Source organism: Falco cherrug, chromosome 8 (genome assembly GCF_023634085.1).
Source record: "Falco cherrug isolate bFalChe1 chromosome 8, bFalChe1.pri, whole genome shotgun sequence".
NCBI classification, from domain to species: domain Eukaryota; kingdom Metazoa; phylum Chordata; class Aves; order Falconiformes; family Falconidae; genus Falco; species Falco cherrug.
Genome location: NC_073704.1, coordinates 22,381,107 through 22,406,846, shown reverse-complemented (window position 1 = coordinate 22,406,846; position 25,740 = coordinate 22,381,107). Strand labels below are relative to the sequence as shown.

At 39.6% G+C, this 25,740-nt stretch overlaps 1 protein-coding gene across 1 annotated transcript in view; it reads left to right on the top strand.

Annotated features, from left to right (window-relative positions):
• Nucleotides 1-1,572: 1,572 nt before the first annotated feature.
• The window catches only part of B3GALT1 (beta-1,3-galactosyltransferase 1), a 210,950-nt gene continuing 186,782 nt past the window's right edge, over nt 1,573-25,740 (top strand). Inside the window, exon 1 of the mRNA XM_055719379.1 lies at nt 1,573-1,743. The gene's annotated coding sequence lies outside the window, so the exon portion shown is untranslated. The remainder of the gene's footprint in view (nt 1,744-25,740) is intronic.

Here is a 25,740-nt window from a genome sequence, read left to right as displayed (position 1 = left end):
AACATCTTTCTGAAATGCTTTCACCTGAATTTTTAGAGAGAGACTGGAAAAGAGGGAAAAGACATTTATTGTTTGTATAATTGAAAACTTAAGAGTCTAATAGTCATTAGCTACGGGAAAAGAACGATAATGATGCAGTTCAGGTTGCTGTTGTACTCCTCTCCTGCTGCTGCACCCAGCCTTCCACCGCCCCTCCAGGCCCCCCGCTCAGTTTCTGGTCAGTTTCATCCCAGGTTTGGAGTGAGAGGGGTTGACAGCAGCGACTTTCGAGCATTCTGAGTCATTGGTCAGAAGTACAATGGTCAAGTTTATGATTTCACCTTCCTTCTCTAGGATTCACTGGAGGTCATTTTTATCTTTGCTAACATGCTTTTCTAACTTTCTCTTTCCTCACTGGTGTGCAGCTCTAATTTTACACCTGAATTTACTGTGTATATTACCATTTAGGTATGTCAGATACTGTTTCTGTTGCCCCCCAAATCAGTCCTGCCTAGCACCAGGTGTGCATTTCTTTAACAGAGCATGAGTAAGCTGTTTGCAGCCACAAGGTCTCCAGTACCAAGCCTGTGTCCCTTCCCATTCTACGCCAATACTCCTCTAGGGTACCTCCTAGGTCTTCCCTTCTCCAGGGCCTTTACTACCCTACCAGGCCTACATCCCTCTACGCTACATCCCTTAGTTAGGGTGCGAACGACCCCATTCTACCTACAATCACAGCGATGCAAAACTACGGCTGTACCCCACCAGCAGCAGTCAGCCAGACCCCTGCTCCGCCGGCGACATCACTGCTACAGCTGAACCAAGTCGAACGGCGGCGCAGGCAGGTCGGGCACGGCCAGCGGGACGAGCCTCCGCGGCGAGGCCTGGCAGAGGGGTGCACACCCCGCACCGCACGGCCAGCCACGGCGGCAGAGGGCACCGGGCGCCGCACCGCACCCCGCAGGACGCGCTGCGCTGCCCGCCGCGGCGGCGCCAAGGTCGGCGGCAGGCGGCGGCCGGGGGGATGCTGCCGGCCGGCACGGCTTCAGCCCCGCAGCGCCCCGCCGCAAAAGGTACAGCCTTTCCTCCCCGGTTTTTTTTTGGTTGTTTTTTTTTTTTTGTTTTTTTTGTTTTTTTAATTTTAAACAAAGAGCTTCGGCGTGAAGTTTGACGTTCCTGCGCAGGCGGGGGAAGGGCGACACACACTTCCCACCCCAGAAACGGCCCCAGCCCCGCGCCCGTTCGCCCGAGCAGCTGGCGAAGGGCGAGACCGGCCCAGCCGCACGCGTTACCGTTGCCGGCAGCCACCGCTGGGGCAGGAGCGAGGTCCCGGGAGGCCGAGGCCCTGCCCTGGCCCAGCCCCGCTCCGGCCCGGCGATCCGCACAGCCCCGCCGCCGGCCCTGCGGGAGCGCCCCGCCGCCTCACACCCGCGGGCGACCCTCACCGCCCGGCGCGGCAACCCCCCTCCCGGAAACAGCGCTGCTGCTGGGGCGAGCTCCCATTGGTCCCTTTCCGTCACAACTTCCCGCCTCCTCGGTGCTGCGCGGGCGACGATTGGCTACTCGCCACTGTCAGTCGGAGAGGGCGAGCCCCGCCGCTGCCTGGGCTGCGCTCTCGTGAGGCGGGTGCTGCTGCCGGGCGCCGCGGCGGATGGTGCGGCTGCGGGCGGAGCAGTGATGCCGGCTGCGAGGCGGCGTATGGCAGCGGGAGCCCGGCACGGAGCGGCGTGCGCCCAGGGCGGGCGAGGGCGGCGAGCGCGGCCGGTAAGGTCCGGCCGCGAGGAAGGCAGATGCCTGCCTCCGTGTGCATCCGTTGCGCCTCGTGCTGAATGGGCCGGCGGCAGCGCCGGACAGCGGCACCGGCACGGGCGGAGCGGCGGGCGGGAGGGATGCCCGCGGCGGGTGGCGGTGCAGGGCGGCGGTGGGCCGCGGCGGGCGGGGGTCACGGGCGGGCGCGGTCCCCCGCCGCCCCTCGCCTTGCCTTTATGTGCGTCGCTGCCGGCCGTGCCCCGTCTCGGTCCCCGGGAAGGGACCGCGGCGCCGTGGGAACTTCGGTGAGTCCGGCCGGTTGGCGGCGGCCAGCGGTGCCCGCGGGGGACAGCGCTGGCCCAGCGGCCGAGTCGGGCGGAGGGGGCTGCGGCGCTGCGCTCCTCGGTCGCCTCGGGAGGGCTGGGTCGGGGGGTACCGCCGCGCGGTGCCGCCGGTGAGGCGGGGGGCGTCCGCTGGGAAAGGCGCTCCGCGCCGCGTCCCCGCACCCACCCGGGGGGCTGCGGGTCCCGCGTTCCGCAGCGGGCGCTGAGGCGGGCGGGACGGCCCGGCTGGCGCGGAGCGGGCGGCTGCTGGCTGCCCGGGGAGCCGGGCGCCGGCGGGGACAGCGGCGACCCCCGGCCCCGGCCCGGCAGCCGGCCGGCGGCGCTGGGGCGAGCAGCTCGGCAGGGCTGGCCCGGCGCCGGCCGCTGGAGCTCTCCTTCGGGGGAGAATTTCGCTCGGACGTGGCGCCGGAGCCTCGGCTGGGCGGTTCGCACGCGGGGGAGGCTAACGAAGGTGGTGGTCTTGTGGCCGCGGACTGTGGCTTAAAGTTGTTAAAACAGTTCAAAGAAAAGTTATTTTAAAGTAGGAGTAACGGTGACAGTTGATGTAATAGCCACTGGCTATTGAGATGGAGGAATTCCGAAGATGAAATCCCGTTTATCCCTGTGCGCTCCTTTTCATTGTTCTTCAATCTGCTGTACTTTCAGTGGTAGAAGCTAATATGGAAGGCTTTTAAGTATTGTCAAATCTTGTTAATTTAGAAAAAAACCCCAGCCTTTTAGTGCTATTTATAGCCATTAATATAAACATTCCCAACCTAGTTTATATAATGTTTTAAGGAATTGTTAGGGTGCTGCCAGACTTTGTGATGATGGACCTGATCCTTCAGCCATGGAAATACAGAGGAGTTTTGATGTTGATTCAGGAGGGAGCAAGATAGCATCCACGGTTGAACAGAAAATAGTTTCTGTTATCTTTTGATTATTTCGCATGTGATGGGTTGGGCATCTTAACATTAAGAAACACTGTCTGCAGAAAACACAAAGAGCATTTAATTTGATTGAGGTTTTCCTTCTTTTGGAGCTGGAGGCTTCCTTCCCTACTTTCCAGGAGCGTATTAATTTGGTTCCCTCTTTCTTGATACAGAGCAGTATGATACATTAATTCAGTTATAAGGATGCGTTCGATCACGTGATGCATAAAGTGCTTGCAGAATTTTTTAAAATCATGTGACAGATGGCAAGGATGAATAACCAGTGGAAGTACCGTTGTTACAAATACATGCTTTGCTCTGGAGAGCTGAAGCTCAGTTTTACAGCTGAGAAGGCAGCACTAGTCAGTGTAAAAGACTTGAGGTGTGGAATGTATAACTGGTACAGGTTAATGTTGTTCCCTCCCTGCATACTTAACCACTGAATAACATTTTTGACAGAACATAAGTTGCTAATGACATTTCGGTTTCTTGTACATCATCAGTTCTGGATAGATCACATAGATCCGGCAAATGTCATATTGGCAAACCAGTTTTTGAGAAACCTCATTTAGTTAACTGGAATCAATGTTGTCAGAGTATTTTAGGTTAATTTAGAGAGCAGTCCTGATCCAGGTACATTGCTGTGATGAAATGTCTGATGTGCTCAGTTGTGCCAGTCTGCCTCATACCTCATCTGTGTATTTCTTATGTCCTTTCTTAAGAAAGAAACCCCCACATTTTTGTGGTGGTTTTGTGTCAGACACCAGTAGAATTTTTGCAGAGATTATAGGTTGAAAACACAGAGCTTCCCCCCCCCCCCATGACTGACACCAAATTTTAATCTAAAAATCTAGTTTATGAATGGGTGAACTGTAGTAATCTTCAGCACACCAGTAGTCTTTATTTGTGATACTTGTTTCACTGGGATTGTTGTCAGGACCTGCGTACAGGAGAATGTAAGCCACTGTATTTGCTACATAGCCTATCTTTGTCTTAACTACTTTTTTTTTTCCTTAGAGTTCTTGGGAAACCTTTTCTAAAAGGTAAAAATATTTCCGGTTTTTGTCTTCAGAAGGGTGCTTGATTCAGTGTTGATTTCTCTTCTGTGTTAAAAGTAATGAACTTTTTTGGAGCAGGGATCATCCCGCCACTGAAGTGAATATAAATGTATTAACTATTTACTTGTTAAAAAATATTCATCAGCTATAGACCTACTAATATTCATAATTATTATCATCATATAATGCTCCTACCTAGTTAAAGCTAGACAAGAATGCAGAAATTTCAGATTGTTAGCTTGTTTTTCATAGTTTTCTTCTATATCAAAGAAATTGAGTCTGTCTGTATGCCTCCCAACTAAAAGGAGGTTTAAAATAATATTAAAATAACAACAACAACAACAATATCTAGGACTTTCCCAAGCTGCTTTTGTAGTAGTAATTTTTACAGGAAAGTATTGCTATGTGCAATATAATAAAAAATCTGGAACTGAAGCAATCAGTCCTGTCACATTCTCCAACCTACTGCCTATTTAGTTGCTTAAAGATTGATATTAAAATAATATTGATGCAATTTGCCATGAGTAGTAGGAAAATGATTTCTTTTGATGCAGCTAAGAAAAACAAGTGGTGTGCTTTTTTAGAAATAAGTACACATGTACATTTAGTTGAACTGCTGAAGAGTTGCAGAAGATCATAGAAAAGATGGATGAATGGTATTTCTCCTAGTTGTATTAGATCATGCAAACGGTACACTGATCTTTTTTGAAAAGCTAATGCTGTTTTTGAACTGCAGTTAAAATACTGACCTGTAGCTGTTAGCACTGTCTCCAGCAAACACAGCAACTGTAAACACTGATGTATGGAAGCTCTGCAGAATTCCAGATGAAGTATAAAATGCCTCTGCATCCAAGTGTTCCCTTTGTCACTTAGTCACAGGCTTCAGATGTTACCAAATGGTGATAGTATCTGCTGCTGCCTAACACTGCCATAGGCATATGTGAATGACCAAGATTGCTCTTCTTCAGCTCCTGTCTTTCCTATGGAAGCTTTTCAAGGAAGTTAGCAAAAGATACTCTTAAACAGGACATGGGGATTCAGCTCCTGATGCTGAGGACACAGCTTTTCAACAGAGTGAAGGAGGGAGAGGTGAAGATACGCAAGTTGTTCTTTGACTAATGGCAGGCAGACGTAAATTTCAGCAGAGCTATTCAGGCTGCAGATGTGTTGGTGGCTGAGATCAGCTTTCTAGAGTTCATCCAGGAGAAAGAGAGGATGTACAACAGTCTCTCTGAGCCTTGGGCCTGCTTGTGGGTAGTGTTAATACAGAGATGAATCAAAGTGTGATAATGAATTACAAGTCTCACTTATGAGCACACCCCTCTCCTGGTATCAATACCTAAACTGTAAATTTGCTAGTTTTGTTGTTGTTGGGTTTTTTTTTTTTTTTTGGGGGGGGGGAGTGGGGGACAATCTTTTTTAACCCTCCCGCAATCTGATTTTTGTAGCTCTCCATTTAAGCTCCCAAACTAGTGGGAGTAATCTAAATATCTGCAATAGTTACTCATCAAAACTGTACTTTATTATTCCCTTAAGAATAATGTGTAATTTAATGTATAACATAATTTTTACATATATTTATGAAAAATATAAATTTACACTCTTTCCTTCTGAAAAACAAGGAAGTTACCAAATACTGGAGAGGGAGCTAATGGTTAAGAGTGAAGTGAATAAAGAATGTGCTGTACAACTGAAACTGTGTGAGAGTTCTGTTGAACTATATTTATTAATTTCTATGGAGTGTCGCCTGCAGACCTTCTCCCTTTGCAGAAGGTGTTCTGTATTATCAATATCTTCAAAATATTTCAGTTAAGATATGCTTATTTCAGGTATAAATGCTTCCGTGGAAGAGAGCAAAAAATACTCTGTAGACACTGGTTTTTGCACTCATTTTTTAAAGACTGCCATCTGAGTACCAGGAAGCTTTAACTCTTACCATCTTTTGAGACTTTCTGTAGTAAAAAAGTGAATGACTTCCATGCCCAACCTTACTTCCCTTTGGGCTTTTCTGCAGCTCTGCTGTTTGAGGGGCTGCTGTTTGTTTCTTTTGTCCCTCAGCAGGTGGCTACATTTTCACTGAAATAGTTGATCCTGCTGTGGAACAGCATCTGTGGCTTTGTAGGGGTCACACTGGCTGGAATAATTCAAATATTTCCTCTTGGGTCCGACCCTTATTTTTGTTTAAAGATACCGTACTAATTTATTGCTTAACATAGGATAGTATATGTTACAATTTATACTGAAGATCTGCTGTTATTCAAATATGACCTGTATCTTTCACAGTGGGTGAGAAGCAGGGGTGTAACCATCTTTGTAGTGTCTTTTTCCTAGAGCTTAACAGATGGTATTAGAGAAAGTTTAAGTTAAGAATATCAGAGAAAGCTCTACTGGGTCAGACCAGTGGGCTTCATACTTGGGGTCTGGTCTACAACAGTGACATTGAGGGATACTATTTAGGGATTGTACACAAACCTAGCTATGTTATGTATCTGTTCCCTTGTACTCTCCCTTCATAGTTTTCATATTAGGGATGGTAGGTATATATATGCTCATCATTTCTAGAGCCTGTTTGTGGACCTGCCAACAAAGAACTAGTCTTTTTCAAACTTGCTCATGCTCACTACCTTCACAGCCTCCTGGGGTGGCAAGTTCCAAAAGCTAGTTCTGTAAAGAAGCACTTTAATCTTTTATAAACTAATGTTGTACTAGCTTTGTTAAATGTCCCTTAATTCTATTATTGAAGGATTTAGCAAGCACAAGTTTTACGTTGGTTTATTTACCACCCTCATGGTTTGATCAATCATCTCTTGCTTCAGCCTTCTCTCCGACTGAAGAACCTCTTTAGTCCTTTTCTAAGGCAGGCACTCCATCCTTTTGATGTTTTGTTTGCCCTTCTCTGACTAGAGACTGTCCTTGAGGTGCAGGGACCAGAACTTCACACGCGGCTTGAGATGTGGGAGGACAAAGGTTGTTTAGATGTGCTCTGTCTTTTTCTCAATGCCTTTCCTCATGATGTCCAATGTTTTGCTAGATTTTTTTGGTTGCTGTTGAATGTAAAACTGTTAATTCCAGGGATCTGTCAAAAATGACTCCTAGTTTTTCTTCTCCAAGTCATTTGTCAACATGGTGCGTACATGATTTAGATTATTTTTTGTTAGATGTATTAGCTTACATGTATCTACACTGAAGCTCATTTGGCATCTTTTTGTCCATTTTGAGTTTTGCAAGGTGCTTCTGGAGTTCTTTGCCATCAGCATGGGATTAGTCCTGTGCCTGAAGGCAGCTTCTTGTCTTCGTCCTAATTTTGCCAACATTATCATTCCTTATGAAGTTTTTGCATGTATGTCTGATGTCTGAGAGGGATAAAAGTGTTGTGGCAAATCAGTCAAGGTGTCCGTAGATCTTAAAAATGGCTTGTATATAACACAGGCTTTGCTTTTTGTTGTGTTTGGTTTTTTTTTTTTTTTTTTCTTTGAACCTCAGTAAACATGAGCTCAGAAGAATAACAGGTTAAGGCCGTGTCCAGAAACCCAGACCAGATAAAAAAGAAAGAACACTCTGAAAGATGCCATTCATAGCAGTTAATCCAGCTGCATTGAATGGGGAGATGAGATTGGCAGTATATGGTGTTTGATCCACATTGATTGCTGTTAAAATTATGCTTAATTAAAGCCAAAGAAGCTTTTAAAAATATTGGAGTGTAAAGTGATGTTTACTCAAATAACTTAAATGCTTTTCTAGCCTCCTTATGGATTCACTACACAACAGTCTTAACTCCAATACCATCTAATTAATTACCTTCCATTTGTGAACTACATTTCATAATAATGTGAAAATAATAAGCAAAGCTTTTTCCTCCTCCCTCCCAGTTTTATTAGAGGTTAGGCTGGACGCCCACCATATAGAAAGGATCTCTTCATGTTCCTTGTTCAAAAACAGTCTAGTCATTTGATATTCAGAGCATGTCACTTAGAAGAGCCGCTGCATTGCAAACAGCATTGAGAGACGTTTAAAGAAACATTAGAAATGTATTATTAGTGTGCTGCATTATTACTTGATGTTACTTAGTAATAAATGTGGTTTCACAGCAGCGTAAGTGACTCCAGCGAGCATGTCTGTGATGATCCTGTCTTCCCCTCTCCCAGTCACAATGACTCCAACCTTCCCAACCCTTTGCAGAACCACTTCAGCACATTGGTCCGGCAGAAGACAACTCCTCCCCACAGGCCACTGGTTTCCAAAAACAAACCAAAACAGAAAGCCACTTTCTGCCAGCTTGAATGTGCTTCACAGAGGACCTTATGAGGGCTGATACAAGGGAGGACGTAGAGCTATAAAGGTAAATGCAAGAGGAGAGCAAGGTGGTTGATGGGCAGCAGTTAAATTCCCTCATATGCTTGTCAAACCCCAGCCTGAAGTGCTGTTCTGTTTCTTGATTTATTGTTATTAAAGTACTTGGCAGAAACACAGAACTATTTTAGTGGTCATCTTAATGCTTTGTTAATTGAAATATTTACCTTAATTATATTTTACATCCTTTGAAGCAAGGCCACAGCTGTGCTACTGTCCATTGATGAGGTCATCTGCTGTGTAAGTCTGGCTGTCTAAAAGACTGTGATACCAACCACAGTTAATTTACAGCAATAGGATTCTTTTTTCATGTTGTTTTGCACCATAACACAGTTGACAAAAACAGCTTTTTCAAATTAGCATGTTATCAAGTATGTAACAAATATTTCTACTATTTGAATTTAGTAATGGGTGGTTTAAAGTCAGTTTCCTGATCTTATTTAATGGGTGCTGTTTGCCAGAGTCTGTAGCAACCAAAGCAAGGCAGTTGTTTGCCACAGGGAAATGTTTTGGTGTATCCCTTTTGCATGGTATGCTTGAAACTCATGACAAACGTGTCCTTGTGTACAGTAGCTGCAAAGTCATAGTTAGCTTTCTGTTGGCTGATGCAGTTCAAGATTATTTTAAAGTGGAATAGTGGGTTCATGGTATCCTGCAAGGGTGTCGTGGATGGACATGAACACTATTAGTGTATAGACTGTGCAGACTCTTCTTTCTCCAGTACTCATAGGCCACAGTAGTGGTAATTGATGAATCTGTGCTGAATACATTTAGCAGCTTACTGATAGAGCAGTGCCACTTGTAGTGCTTATCTGTCTTAAACAGCCTATCATCATAAAAAGTGGAACTTGTCTTCCATTGTTTAATTATGACAATATCTTCTTGTGTTAAGATGTATGTAGTCATTCATCTAACATTTTTAAATAAGATACTTCTGAATCATCAGCCAAGTTTTAATGCATTCTTCCCTAGAAAAAGTACTTTCATGTAGGTAGGATGGTACATGTAAAGGAAGCCATGCTGCTGTGGGCATCCACAAAATACACTAAACCAATTAATTTCTTCTGTGTACGTTTTCTAAGAGGACACTTTAAATCTCAAGAATTTGGTCTGTTAGGCAGCTAGTAAGAGTGACATTAGTACGTTCATGTTATTGTACTGTAAAAATTTATTTTGCAAAAGTTTACTTAAAGCTTTCAGAATTTGCAAATTTTTCCATGGCTTGCATTTCAGACTTCAGACTAAACCTACTAGTTTTTTCTTTTTGCCAAGCTTTTGAGTATGCTAGCTGTTTGTTAAAAGGCCTCAGCAAATGCATCTTACATCAAATACAGCAGAATTAGTTTTATGATTACATGTAGTTTGCTACTGTATTTGCTTAAAATAAGCTAGGAAGTAACATAGCACAGCTAAAAGGTGGCTGAAAGATTCAAATGTATGAGCATAGCTGATCATACTACAGGCTTTCATCACCCAAATGAAGCTTGAAATGAAAGTTGCTCACCAAGTTAGTACACCTAGGTCAGTTTGAGTCAGATGCCTCAAGTCTGTGTATACTTGCTTGGGGTTCACTGCTGTCCTACCAGTTTGTTAAAGAGCATATTACTACTTCTGCTGCCTATTATACAAATATTTTGCTATGTTGCGGCTCAGGTGAAAAATGTTTTGCAAGCTCTGAAGAGACTGGCCTGCTTGCTGGAAATTTTCATGTGCAGATTTCAGATTACTGTACAAAGCCAACATTCCCATTGATAAATCAGGGGTTGAAATAGACTAAAAGAGTCTGGAATAGAATTTGAGCATCCGGTCTGCTAGTGATGCTGCAAGTTGGACCATATTAAACATGTCAGGTGGAAAATATACTGCTACTGGGATAAAATTGTTTTGTCCATATTTTCTGTCTAGTTTATGAAATTAAAACTCAATGGCAGTAGAATTCAACACATTGTGTCCTAGTTACAAGTGAGGAGGAGATTCTGAAATATTGTGGTATGGGTATCTTACTCTGAATATCTCTCTGGAGAAAATATAAAATCTTGATAGGTGTGGGTATGAACAAAAGAAGTGTGCATAGAGGCATCAAACAAAAACCTTAGTTAAACTAAGAACTAGCTTCTAGAAGTTCTATATTGTTTATTCAGTAATATCCTCACTTAAAAGGGAAACAAAATAATTTTGTTTGTACTGGCACAAATTCTAAAGATAAACAGTCAACTCTTTTGAAAAGTTCCAAAGTAAGATGTTTGCTGTGAGTTGTTTTTCATTTGTAGAGAAGAAACAGTAATTCTTCCTCTCTAAGATCTGGTATGTTTATCACTTGAAGTCTTCTGCAAAGTGAATTTGGTACTGCACCTCGCACTGTAAAATTGCTCTTTACCATATGACACAATTAGACAGTGTGTCTGAGGAATGGTCCTGACAAAAGTAGATGGTAAGAGAATTTGCTAGTAAAAGCAAGAAGCTTACCTGCAAGTTTTTGGAGAGGAAAATTATGCCATAGCATCAGCTGTCCACTTGTAGACATTTTGTCATTTCAGTTTTCTGAAACAAAATTTAATTAATTCTTTTTAGAAAGTAAAACATAAAATGACACACAGCAAAATAGCTCAATAAAAAATTGCACAGAAAACAACTGAGTCATAAGTAATAGATTTTCCTCTGAAGATGTTACACTTGTACTAGGTATCAGACTATATGACAAGTCATAGTAAAACGAGTGAAAGAATGTGGATGATGCAGTAGAAACGGTTCATCATGTAACAGGGAGATTGTCACAGTAGGCTTCTGCTAGGTTTTGGTTGTCTTGCAAGGACTTCTTGGAACAAAGACACCCTACCTGAAAGTAGAAAACTTCCCTGAGCCTCTGCCTATTGCTGCATTTCATCACTGGCTTTTAACTGAGGCATCTGACTGTTGCTGGCTGGGTTATTGTAGATCGTTCTGGCTATCTGTCATGGAATCACAGGTACGCTTAGAGGTAGGCACCTCTAAGGTGTAGGAGTTTGAGCCTGGGCCAGACCATACCCATTTTATATAATTTTAAACTATATATTACTATTTTAACCACAAAGTCTGGGGAAGCCGTATATTGGTTGATGTGTCACAGCTGAGGTCACCTGGAAGTCACCTTCTTAATAATTTGAAAACTGAGACAGGCAAATTTCTTTATAACCAAGTAAAAGTAAGCAACATACTAGCGCTAATGAAACTTGTCTTTTGTAAAGTATGTCCCTATTTTCTGTGTGGCCGTTCAGCCAAGTTATTGCATGATTTCATTTCACTATTAGATACTTGTCTGAGGTGACTGTCTTGTAATGAGACTGACATGAGGAAACAGGTCATTTATGTCTGAGCAAGTCCTATGCACGTTGTACAGTTGTCAGTGGAATGGACTCAGACCACTTGTAATATCTGTATAAGACCTTTGGGCTCAGGTAGTTTTAACTTTGACTGCATGTTACCTGATATTTTGATAAAATACCTAACTCAGAGCCTGTACTATCCACATTTACTGTTAATGCAGCTCATTCTAGCAAGATGCCGGTAAGGGTTCTGCATGGTTTTTTTCAACTTTATAGATCTACCCAAACTTCTTAAAAATATGTTTTGCCTATCTTTCAGACTCTGTCAATCTTTATGTTATTGGGCCAGTGTGACCTATAAGCAAGGTTACACTTATACAACGTGCAGTTGTTTGAAAGTAATTTTTAATCACGGTTTTAACAACATGGCTTCAAGCAGCTGTATTAAAAATACTAGTTTTACTTTATAAAAAGTGTTTTGTAATTCTCTTCAAGACAAAGCATGTGTGCACAGATAGAAGCATCTACTATCTTGTACATTGAAGCATCCTCTGAATATGTACAAATAAAAAGTACAGTGATTAATACCAGCAATCAGTTTTAGTATTAGTTACATTACAAGTGCTTTTAGTAGTACTTGTTTCTTTACAGACTTGGAGACTGAGTTATTTGTAGAACAAGTTAAGAAGTTTCTATATAGTGCAGCAGTGACATGCTGTCAGTTTTGGCCCCTGGATTACCTGTTCTGAACACCAGAGCAGATTTGCTTAGGCCAGAGGCGATCAAGAATAGCAGTTGTGGCTAGATGAGGTGGATCAGTTCTGAAGTTGCATTCTGGCCACCGCGTGCTGTGTATAATTGGTCCCAACTGCTAGAGAGCAGCCTGGATAGCCAGGTGAGATCTTCTGGGTCTGAAAGTGCTCTCTGACACATGGACATACATGTGTACCTGGTGGCACTTGTACTTGCTTGGATGGATGAAGCTCAAGGGTACTACAGTTTGGTCCCCTGGGAGCCTTAGGCAGGTGGCATAAGACAAATCTGCGTTGGTGCTGAGGACACTACAGAATCAAGTAGCTGTTAACTGGCTTAGTAACAGCTTCCTTCTTTTGCAGAGTGGAAACTTCATGCATCTGAGCGCCTGGCTTAGTATCTACACAGTGATGATAAAAATGCTGATCAGAACTTCAGTTTCATCTTTTCTCTGTTCAAAAGCCTTCTAAATATGCAATACATACATGTTTATTTATGCATGGCTAACTTGTTAATTCATTATGTTGTCTTGTGTACTACCTGTGAATTCTGTAATTGCTTTGGTTTTGTATATGTTCTTCTTATGTGCCAGGATTCCATAATTGGCTGGATGATCTTCTACCTGATTTGCTAAGAAGGGCATAGCATTAATAAAGTTAGCTTTACTTTGTTATCTAATAGATTATTTCCATGGAGAAAAAGAAAAGAAATTGTTCATATATATTGTTGATGTATTTTCATTGTTGAAAAATAAAATCGTGTTAAGCTTTTGAAGGTGATGACCACATCTTTCATAAGTAAACCAATACAAATTGGTATAGTCTTAATTTCTTTTGCTATATAGTTGCTAGATAACCTGGTACTGTAACTATATTCTTATCTCATGGGATGTTAAAATTTATGTGATTGTTCTCTGTCTTGAAAGACAAAGATTTATAGTCTTTGAACAGTGCTGATAGGTGGTATTGTGAAAGATAATTAAAAGAACCATGGAGATGATGTGGGGTTTAGAAAATCTATGAGGAACCCCAGACTGGTTGAGTTGAGGACTTAAAACTGGAAAAAAACCACCTCTTTTTAATAATAAAACTTGGGCTAGACATTTTTTCAATGAGATGCAGTGACATGCTTAAAGACAAATAGATTTTCTAACTGTGTAAATAATATAACAATATATTGTAATGAAAATCTGGGAGGTGTTTCCTATGAAGCATAGCACTAATACTTCATGTATAACCAATATGGAAGTGATTAAATTGCTTTACAAGGAAAAGCTGGTACCATGGTAGCAAGGAATATTGCAAGCTAAGCTAATACTGCCTCTATCTGAAGATGTATTGTTTTGTAGTAATGAAATATTGTAATAACCTTGTGCGCCTCTAGAGAAGAACCTCAACTATAGCTCTTCAGAGTTATTCTTCAAACAGTATTATTATTCTCATAAATAATTTTAATGAAAAGAACAGTTACAATAAACAGAACCATAAGAAAGAAATGACCATATTCAACGTTAACAAATACATAAAAGGCAGGCTAATTTACAAATATGTAGATAGAAATAAAATATTTTAAAACAGTAAAAATATTTGATTGCCAAGTGAGTTTCACGTTGAAGTCCCTGTCCAAAGCCCACTGGACTAACTAAAAGTGATCTCTAAGACCTCAGTTAATTTCAGTTAGCCTTGATTCCTCTCACCTCTTCCATGAGAGTGAAAAGGACTACTCTGAATTTCAATAAATCCAGTTTTCAGGATTTAGGTAGGTAGTATACCTACCTACCTAATAGTGCATTTAACAGCTTTCTTTTGTACATGGCGTTGCAAAGACGTATAGTTTCCTTTTCCCCAAAACCTGAAGCCTGTGCGTTCATCAGGATGGTCTCTGTACTGTTTCATAATGGCTGTTTTATCAGGGCTTAGGAGTACTTTGCTTTCATAGTACTTGTTTTCTGTCAGGAACACCATGCTCAATTTTTGTAGTATATTTGTTATGGAAGTAATGAGAGAGACAAAACAGTGACAACTGTGTGAGTTTGAGCTGGAACTTTAAGTTGGCAACATAGTTAATATTAAACTTGAAATGCATTGTAAGGTTTGAATTCTCAGAGGAGAAGCAACTTTGTATTTGTTATGTATCTCATTCAGTCAGGTTTTTTTTCTGAAAATGGTGCCTACCAAGCAAAACAGCAGTCTCTTCTTCTTTTAGTATTTCAGATATTTAACTTTGATTGGTATTAATGGGAGTTTTCAATGTATATCCAGAGACAGCACAATTTGATATTTGAGAAAGTAAAAGAGAGATGATGGCAAAGATCAGATGAGTAATATTTTTCTCAACCTATGTTAAAATTAAATTAAGAGGTAAAACTGTGACACATACTGGTATCTTCATATTTAAATCTTCAAAGTTTTTTTTTTTCTTTCTTGCACAGCAGCTTGTATATTGCACTTGGCTTTTTGAACCAGTTAAACCATCTTTCTTTTCCAGGCTGCTTTGCTTTTTTGTTTTATTTCTTTTAACAGAAAGTAAACAGATTTGCATTTTTAAAAAGGAAAAGGATGTCAAATTAAAAAATGGTATGCTCTGTTTTACAAGGATGGTTTTGAGCATTCCTAGGAAGCTTGCATATTATTTTTTGGTTTTCTCTGAGTGTAAACTATGAAAAATTATTTTTCAGTTTTTCCTCTTCTAATCTAACTGGATTTTCATACATAGGAAGACATTCCTTATGCATATGGTCCTTTGTTCCTTTCAAATACACAGCTCTTTCATCATTTAGGGTATAAGTATAACCCACTTATTTCTTGTTGTGCGGAAATACTAAACTCTGCTAAAAGGTCTTACCTAGAAATTTTTGTGCCTGTTATTAGCTTAAAAGGGAAAAAGCTTTCTCTCTCTTACTGCTATATTATACCTTGTGTATTGGTATGAAAACTATTCTTTTGATTAAGATATATACAGAAGACCTGACCTTGCAGACATAAAGTACATAAAACTCACAGAAAAGTCAATAAGGCGTTTGTTCATGAAATGAGAATCTTGCTGAACTGAAGACTGTACTACTACTCATAAAACTTTGCATCAAGTTTAAATCCATAACACCATACCAGGTACACCATATTGGACTCTCTTATGGAAATGCAGTTTGAACTCCAATGTGTACCGAATATAGAAGTGATGAATACGTGGCTCTAATGGAAATACCATTTTTTTTTTATGGCGCCAGGTTAGTTACCCAGTGACACTGAAGATGATTACTTTGGTTCAGGAATTGAGCATATCATTTAGCAGTGTTCCAGCTAGGATTCACTTCAATGGCATTTTATTAAATATGCCAATTTCTATGTAGCGTTTGACTTCTGGTGACAGTGACATTTAAGTTCTTAGAAAATGCATTTCTGCTTCACGAAGTAAGATGGTCACCAGGACCTGTTCTGGGGTCATGTCTAAACTTGGGATAAACCTGTATGTGAATTTAATTTGCACTTTTTTTCAATGTCAGCTTCACTGAAGGGTATCAAGGAAGATGCTTAAAGCGTAGCTACATGCAACATGTGCTATGCTTTTTCTTAGAGACTTATCAGTCAACAGAGGTCTTTATTGTATTTTCCTGTTCTACTAAAAGGACAGATTTAATTCCCTCTAGAGCTCTGTAATAGTTGCAGAGATAGAACTTCCTAAAGGGAAGGGATAGCTCTGTTCTGCTTTTGCTATTTGCTGTTTTAATTGCTGTTGTCTTTGGCTAGCTAACAGACGCTGTTTTCTCTTCTGTTCTGGAACTGTAGTCTTTTTGACCGTCCACAAGGCTGCATGCCAGTGGAAGCTGATGTAGATCCTAAATTTTTAAGCTTTTATAGGATTTCTCTTTCAAATTGATAAAACTGCATACGTATACTTATTTTTAGACCATTTGCAACTGAAGCACGTATGTTTCACAGCATGATGGGGTACAGGAGAACTGGTTAGGCATGATTAGCAATTTTGGGAGCATGAGAGCAATAAGCCTTTCAGAAAATAACATTGCATAAGAGGTGGTTTTGAAAGTCTGCAGTAGGGGTTTTTCAGTTGAATTTGGTAGTGGTGACAGGTGTTGACATCTGTAAAACTTGAGCTCATCTCGTTATCCACAGAACAAATACAGCACAAGCAGCAGCAATTTAAACTAATCTTCTCTGTGCCAATGTTTTTTATTTGTCTTTTATAATTTAGTATCAATGCCTAGTGAGCAAATTTATACACATGCTTAATTTTTTGCTTAGTTACTGCCTTAAGCTGAAGGTTTTTCAGGGTTGATTTTAAATTGCAAACAACTGTGACAGTAGTAGTGCTTTTATTTTTGATGTGGACAAAACATGCAGGTAAACTACTCTAAATGAACACAAATATGCTGAAACTCTCCTCTCTCTGAACAAAGATACCCAAATGAGTCCTGTACTAGAAGCAATATAATCACAATAGCACGAAGCTCCTTTTATGTTAATTGACTCGGTTGAGAAAATACAGCTGTGTAAGAATAGCGTAACACCTAAATTGAGTTGTCTACCTCTTTGCTGAACACAGAGTCAGTCATGTGACTTTTAAGGATCTAGTAACTTTTATGCTGAAGTAGAAAACAACAATTCTGGTAGCAGAACTGCCTGAAAAATCTTAATTAAGATTTCTTCAATGTCCATTGCTTTCTTGTGTACCAGTGTTATATAAAGACAGCAAGAGAGAAAATGCATTAATGAATGTTCCTTGAACTAAAGTTTCTCTAATGTTCCTTAAAATATTTGCTCTTCAGAAAACAGAATTAGAGAGAATGGAACTATAATCTAACAAAGGCGACAGACGTTAGTTTTGGAACATTCTCTATTCTTTTGAAAAAGTCAGAAAATCACCTTACACATCATTAAAAGAGGATATCATGGTTTGGTAGGGCTTGTGGGTTTTTGCTGGGGTTTCTTTGTTTGTTTGGGTAGGGTTTTTTTACTGTCCACATCAAGTTATTTGTTCTAATGTTCACTAACATAATTATCAATGGTGTATTTGCTCACTTTTCTCACGTTGTGAACCCTGTACTCCATTTCAAAAAAAACCACCTCCTCTTGGCAGTTGACTGCATCAAGTGCTTTACATATATATACCATCTTTTAGCCAGGGATTTATTTTCATTCTACAAGCATTTGTTGTTTAAAAGTTGGAAACCAGTGCAGTTATATACAAATGTAAAATGGTTCTGTAGAAGTTTCTCTTTGAAGATCTAGAGTTTAAAAGATTCTCTATGTACCACTGTAGCATGAAGTCAGTATAATTCTGTTTGGCAGCAGTAGAACTTTTAAAGCTCGGGAGGTTGTCTCAAATTATAATGTGTATCTTGTATATATGTTACAATATTATTATTATTATTACAGTGCTAAAAAAGCTAAACTTTGAGCATGGCTCAAGACAGATGCCAGAATCTAATCATTGCACATGCTAAACTGTGGTGGTGTAGTTATTACTGGTGAGTTATCAGTAAGAGAAGTCATATAGTTTCACCATTTAGCCATACTGGAAGGCCAGAAAAAAAAAAAGTGACTTTACAAAACTGTTGCAGAGACCCTGTCTGATCATCACAGTTCCTTGGGTTTTGAGATGCTGAAGGGTTCAATCACTAAGAAATACCTTTTGCATAATGTAAGGTACTCTGGCTGTCCTTGTCTGCAGTGACTACCACCATGTTAAGTACAACAGTTTAGTAAAGATAATCTAACCATGGAATCAACTGTAGAGCTAGACCCATAGTACAAAGATACCTCAAGTTAGCATGACATTTGATGTTGTGAAGCCAAATGAATGGTCCAGATTCAAACTGGTATGGAACTGGTACATCGTCTGCTCCAGTCTTCTCCTTTTTGGCAATTCTCCCATCATTTTTTTTTTTTTAATGGTTTTGGTTCACCAGTAGGACCCTAAGTAGCAGTACAACAATGCCAAACTAGACATTGCCTACATGTGCTAACGTAGTGAGCCTGGATAACATCACACTTGAAGGCTTGACTTTATTTCTATGGGGAAGCTACTCTGTGCTGTTACAGCCTTTCCCCTGGCGCAGGGGGTAAATTCCTGAATTTTTATTTTGTTTGGTGGAAGGTTCTGTTCATGTGTGAAATATTAATTAGCTGTTATTAGTCAGTTATTTCCTTTAAAATATTTTATGGTGTGTTAATACCCATCTCACAACAGCCACACCTTCTTATTCACTAGGTGTGATGTAAGCACGAGGCTAGTGTTTTTAAACACGGAGTAGTAATTTGTGGCTTTCTCCAGATTTTAACTAAGTTCATTTAAATACATTTGTGGTAACATAGGAAGCATTAGTCTACTTAAAAGCTTATAGTCCTTTGAAAATATTTGCAGTCCCATTCAGTATGTGAATGAAGTCCAACCAGAAGACTTTTTCTGGTGTTCCACAAAATAAATCTATTATCTCCACTCTTGCCAACATGCTAGGAGTTTCATTTCCCATATAAAATGGATTTCTAGCTCATGACATGATTATAATTCTTGTATAAATGGTTAGCTTTTATTGGGAAGGTATTTCTCAGTTTGGAGAAATATTTTTTTCCCTTGCTGCTAAAATTATTGAGGTGGGAGGTTTGCAAGAGAGAAGCTTCAGTATCAGAACTTAAACTAGGCAAAAGGCTAAAAATGCATCTTAAGGACCATTAGTCAGAATAATTTGATCTGACAGTAACCAAGGTTCTTTTATATATGCAGTTCATAAAATAGCAAGTTGGTTTCTTTAGCTGGGAAAAATACCTAAAGGGGTATGTTTTTGCTGCAGTTGCTAGGGAGCAGCTTATACTATGTCTGTGGGATATAATGGGAGTCATGTGTGAAATGCACTATGCAGATAATTTATCTCAAAGTGGTTAGAGCTGAATATTACATTGACAGAGCACACCTTATTGTACAAAATAAGATGATGATATAGATGCTGTTAGTAATGTTAGGTGACAGAGCCACTGTGGTATACAAGGTGCAGTACACATGTCAGTAGGCTGTCAAGAGCCTGTCATTCCTACATGATTCATAGGTAGCTGGGACTATGATTAGGTGAGCAGAAAATTAATACACTGGCTAGATGGGAGGGAAGAACAGACCAGATGAGAAGAAGGAAAACCTGTATTTTGGTCTGACAGATTTGGGAAGGAACAAGGTGCTGAGAATCCCAGGTCATGTATTCTTTTTAAGACAAGCTCATTGACTGGGAGTCTGCTTTGCCAGGGGTGTGTTGTTTGACAAAATGAGGATGGGTAAATTGTAGGAGGATCTGACTGGTCAGCCCCAAAGTGAAGTTGCCACTACCTTTGGAAAAACAGCTACTTAGCTATGAAATGGCAACATCTTTAATAGAAACCTTTATAATTACTTGGTTCTAGAACGTCATTATTTTCTTTCAGAATCTGTCAGATTGGAATTATTACTGTTGGAAATACAGCCATAACAATTTGGTATTATTAAAACTGTAAATGAAATACATAAATTATAGAACCATAACACTGATTTCTTATTTTTGTAGCATTAAGCATTTCCACAAATTATCAAATATTGCTAAAGGTTTCCATTTTAATATATTGAAAATGTCACAAATATTTTTTTGTTCTTGAATCAATACAGCTCTACTGTCTTGAAGCTTAAATTAATTGCTTCACTTCTTTGAGCACTGGTGCAAGTTTTTCTCATATACTGTACACAGAGATCAAGTGTGTTTTCCTGAGCACTTACTGTATTTGTTCAAAGTGAATTAGAAAATCAAAAATGTTAGGAACTCTCTTTAATTAGATGATTAAAGAACCCGGCAAGCAGTGTGATGTTCAGATGAAAATGAAAGGTATTTCTTAGCATTTTTAGGCTGTGCTGGAATTCAGATAGGGCACTAGTTGTGCTGTGCAGTTAAACTGCCACAAAAAGGTTTGCAGTCTCTTGAAAATATTGCATGGCATGTGTTTATAGTTCTCAACCAATTTATCTTTCCAGGCTCAGCTGCCTCTCCTTGAAGGATGCTTTCAATAAGCAATCTTACTGTAAGCTGTCTGAAAACATGATGTTATTCCTAACAATTTGAAACCCATTGGACTTGGCCTTCACAGAACTTTGTGAGCAGATTCTTGACTAATACATACTATCAAAATGCATCTGAAGTTAATGAATTTATGACTATGTACACTAGCCAAAGCTTTTCCCAAAAAAACCTTCATAATCTGCTTTTCCAGATTACTAACTTCTCCAACCTTTTCTAAATGCTAGAGGGTTGTTGTTTGGGTTTTTTTCTTCTCCAGTCAACCTTTGGGTATTTGACTCTTCCTTTTAGCCTTCTTCCAACAGTTTAACTTCTGTATTTTTTTTCATAAAGGTCCAGCATTTTTTGCCCAAAGAGATCTTTTGGCATTGAAGCAACATCTCAAATTGATTCCAAAGGCTCTGTTCACTGTTCAGACTTTGTGTGATGCCTTCTTTTGAATAGATTTTTTCCATGCACATTGTACTGAGGAACAGTTCCTTAATTTCAGAAATGCTCCTTATTAAATAAAATGCAGAATCCTTACTCTAACTTTTTATATTTTTATATTACAGGTTTCTATGTGGTTTATATTAGCATAGGTTTTAATTATTGTTACATGCATGTTTTTCATTTAGCTGTTTGGGTTTGCTTTTATGAATGAAGCACGTTAAACTAATCATTCAAAAGAAAAAAGGACTGTACGTTGTAGTTGCTGTTGTATATAGTTCTCTACTATCCCACCTTTGTTCTAATTTACTTTAGAAATACCATAATAATATTTCCAGTATTAAGACAAAGAAGAATGTTTTATAAAGAAACAGTGTAACCTCTGGAAACTTTTTTTTTTCTGTCTTCTAAAATGTGAAGTACATTATTGCTATTCCTCTTTTCCTCCCAGTCAATATAACTGTTCAGACCCAGATAACGAGCATGGGCAACACCAAGGGAGAGTCAAATACTTCTGCTTTCCTTCGTCCAGTGAAAACATCTGTCTGTTTTTTAAAATATCTACTGTTTCAAATCTTCCTAAGATAATTTCTTTCAGTTGAAATAGTTCATACTTACAACAAGATTGTTGTTTTATTACCAGTAATGATCCTAATACTCATATCAACTATTTCTTAAAATCCTTGAGAAGTCTGTATAAAAACTAGCTAGGACTAAAAGATTCTTATGCTTTCTTTCTGAAGTGTTAGAACTGCTGGAGCAGTAAGAGGACCATTAATAGCAGTTGATTTTGTAGTTTGGCATTTTTCAAATCTCCTTTCCTGCCCTGGATAATGCCTGTTTTATTTAAAATAGCAGATTGGAAGAGAAGTTTTGGGTCAGCTGCAACCTTTTTGGGTTACAGTGTGCTTTCCAGCTACCTTAATTCTGTGGAAGGGGTTACAATTTGTTTTTAAGAACCTGAAGCAGAGGATTTGATACAAAATACTGGGTCCAAATAGTCAATGTCTTATGGAAAGAAGGGGCAAAACTTGGAAAATAAATCTAGAACTGGATTATGGATGCTTAAATGGCACTGGTATTTAGAATGTGCAAAACTGGTCCAATATGGATCCTTGAGCCATTTGAATCAAAATCTATTTTTTGCTGAAGTCCAGTACTAATTTCTTAGCATCTTTTTGTGAAACTAGACAAAATTTTGTTTTCTTAGTGAAAAAACAAAACCCATTAAGTCTGTAAATGGCAGGTGAGTTCTCAGATGTTCCCAGAGGTCATAATCAGTCTTTTATAATGAAATATTATTTTTTCTGTATGCCTGTGAAGGAAGATGTGATTTTTAGTTAAATGTCTCTTCATGAGGGACATTTATAGCAGGTCGCAGTCAGTTGGTACTCTGCTGGAGTTAGTCCTGGTAGTTATATTCACAGAAGTTTGTTACAGCAACATAGTTTCATTTCTGAGATAGCCATATAACATTGCAAAATGGAGTGTCTGTCACAGAGTCACATTTCATTTTAGAGCCTATTGTTTTTGGTAGTACTATCTGTAATAGTATTACATATCATGTTGTTATTATTACAGTATTCTTCCTTACATGTATATGACCTGGATGCTTTTGCGTAAGGCAGTGTAAACGTGGAAAAGGACAACACCCCCTTCTCCAGAGCACTTGAAGTTTGCCGGTAATGGTTCAATCCACATTAGATGTAAGAATTACAGGATATGTCTGAATTTTTAATTTTTGCAGTAAAGAAAAAACATGTTTAAAGGAAGGGAAATATGTTCTAGTAAGCTGTATTTTTACGGACTTTAGCTCCATATAGGATGGGCTTGTTGACAATCCAGTGATTTCTCTCTACCTCGGAAGATCTCTTAGGTCAATTGAGAATTCAGGGTTTTATTAGAGATACAAAATTTTTAAAGTCGGCATGATTAGTGATGTCTTGCAGACTGCAAACTGTCTTTGCAGTTCCAGTATTTTTTAATTTTTAAATACCACTTCAAGTTGATTGAGAAGAAATATTCTAGTGGGAAAAGGATGTAAAATCAGCGCGTTAGCAGTAATGCGTTTTGTAATGTAGCTACCTATTAAATTGATATTTGCACGTGCTAGTAAAGTACATTTACTTTGTGGAGACTGAAAAGGCTCATCCATTTATCAGTCTTGCTTGTGTGAGTCTGGGGTAGGGAGAGGGAAGTTGGTTTTTGTTTGGGGTGGGTTTTTTTTTCCTTTTTTTTTTAAAGGAATTACACTTTGCACAAGATTGGATTGTGAGGCCCTGCAGAGGAAAAGCAAATAGTAATAGTAGTGTGTTCTAATTTTATCATTCACTGTACTTGTTGATTTTGTTGGAAATAAAACCAAGTAGGCTTTGGCACTGAGCTGTTATAACTCAGATATTTACAGGAGGCAAAATGAACATCTGTGAAATCTCTATTTCCAGAGCAACAGTCACCCAAATTGTAGGCACTTACATGCAAATCCTGAGCCCTCTCAGGGAAATATTCAGAAATTTGAGGTGTGGCATAGGAAAAATACTGGAATACTGCTTCTGCTCCCTTAATCTTTATAAATATCTACATACAATATCTACAGATATGTAGCTTGTTTGGATGCAAGGGTAAATTGAACAATGTTGGGCTGATAAAACCTGGATGAACAGTAATAGTCCTGTAGGGAATAACAGTCAAGAGTTGCCGTAGTGTGATTATGCCACTGGCATAACTCTTGTACGTGAGCAATACCTGGCGTTCAGCTAGTTTGTTTGGTTTATACCACATACATACAATTTTTAAGTGTCCAGAGAGAGAGAGATTTTGTTACTAGTAGAGTAATTCAAAGCTGTAATTTCAAGTTTAAATTCTGACTTGTTGTCTTTAATGCCATATATTCTGTATTCTTAATGCTACACTATTACTGATGAACCTACAAAGTTTGCAATCATGTATATTCTTCATGCAGACAGCAGCCAAACAGCAAACAAAATCACACAAGTTTGTATGAGTGTGCTGGTGGACAATATTCAAAATAGGAAAAAAAGAAATAATTCATGAGTCTGCTTTTGCCTTGTGTACTGATGGGGTAAGGTTATGTAACTTTTTAGAAGCACTGGCATTCAAGCTGACAGTACGTTTCATCATTCATCATGGGCATCAAGGTGATGAAAACAAAACATCTTCAAGTGCTCATTTTATTTTTGTAGTATGCTCATAATCAGGATGTAATCTCTTTTCTCATGGGCTAACCGCACACATCATTCTTATGATGACATCTTTCTTATCTTAGTATATTTAAACTTTTTATTAGATGAGTCCTCATCTTATATAAAGTCCTCATAATTTCTGTATGATTTATGTGAGGTGTCAGAACTCAGGTATTGCAACTGAAGCAGGATGTGAAGAATTCTGAATTCTGTTAATGCCAGTTATTAAGAAAAAGGTTTTGGGGATAAAATAGGTTTGGGTTGTTATTTTTACCATCCCCCCTTATCCCCCCACCTTCCCCTCCCCACCCCTCCCCACCCCCCCCACCCCCCGAGTGATTTCTAAGGTAAGTAAAAGAACAATAAAAAGGATTTCTGGGATTTTAAGAAACAGAAATAAAGGCTCAATGTGCATAAGTGAAAAATTTGTGCTGTCTCTCATAACCTCTGTTGAAGGGACTTTCCCTGAAATACGATCATAAAATGCCTATTTTTATCTTCCAGTCGTATTGCAAGATAACTGATCTCTGTATTTCAAGTCTTCAGCCACACAAAGCTGTACAAATCATAGAATATCTAGGGAAGGAACCTGCAGTACCAAAAATCTAAACATTTAAAGACATGAGAGAACTATAGAAAGAAATATTAGTCCTCAAAGCAATTTTTGTAGCCATAGCGGATACTAGCTTTAGTCTCTTTGAAAACTAAATATATAAAACCAAAATTTGTAACCGGGAAGACTAATTTGAAAACACGTATTATCCATTTATGAGTTATGTTTATACAGACAGACCCCAAATTAGTGAAAGTGGTACAACCAATGTTCCTTGGAAGAACTGTAGTGTAATTAGAGTTTAATCTCCAAACAAGCTTTCTCCTTGCCAATAATGCTTTTTGTTCCTCTCTTCTGCTTGGAATATTTTGGGGTGCACTAAACCCAGGTAACACCTGCATGTGTGCAGAAGGCTGATTGAACTGTGGGATGCTCAGAGACATGGACCAGGGGAGAGAGGATTCTTCTCTGCTGTTCTGCACTGCAACCATGGGCTAGGGCTAAAAGCTGTTTCAAGCAGGCAGTGCTGTAGCCATTCGAGGATGTAGCCCTGAGGCAGTGTACCTCTACATTGCAATTTATGTAGTGTATGTGTTTAGATATACATTAAACAGTTTGGTCTTCCAGTGCAGAAGTGATCCAGAGGTACTGAACAATAGTGAATTGTCTTATTCTGCCATTTCACCCTTAATTTTCACTGCAGGGTTTACCCCAGCATTTCCGCTCAACTTTGGGATGGCTATAAATTGGTTATTCAAGTTGTAAGACAAAGTGTCTACAGGAGTGAGACAAAATAGAAACTTCAGTGAATCACAGCCAAGGTCCAACAATCCTGCTGCTAGCAAAGATTCCACTGTTGCCACTCAGCAAGCAAATGTTAAATTTCAAACATTATTTTTGACTCATTAAAATCACTTGGTCCCTCACAGCCCTATTTTCTGACAGAAAAGGTGCTTCTACTGTGTAGTTAATTCATGTTAGATAATCCTAGCAAATGGATTGAGCAAGAAAGACCAAGTGTTGTTGCTGCTAGACATCTTTGTCATGTTTGTGGATGGTTTC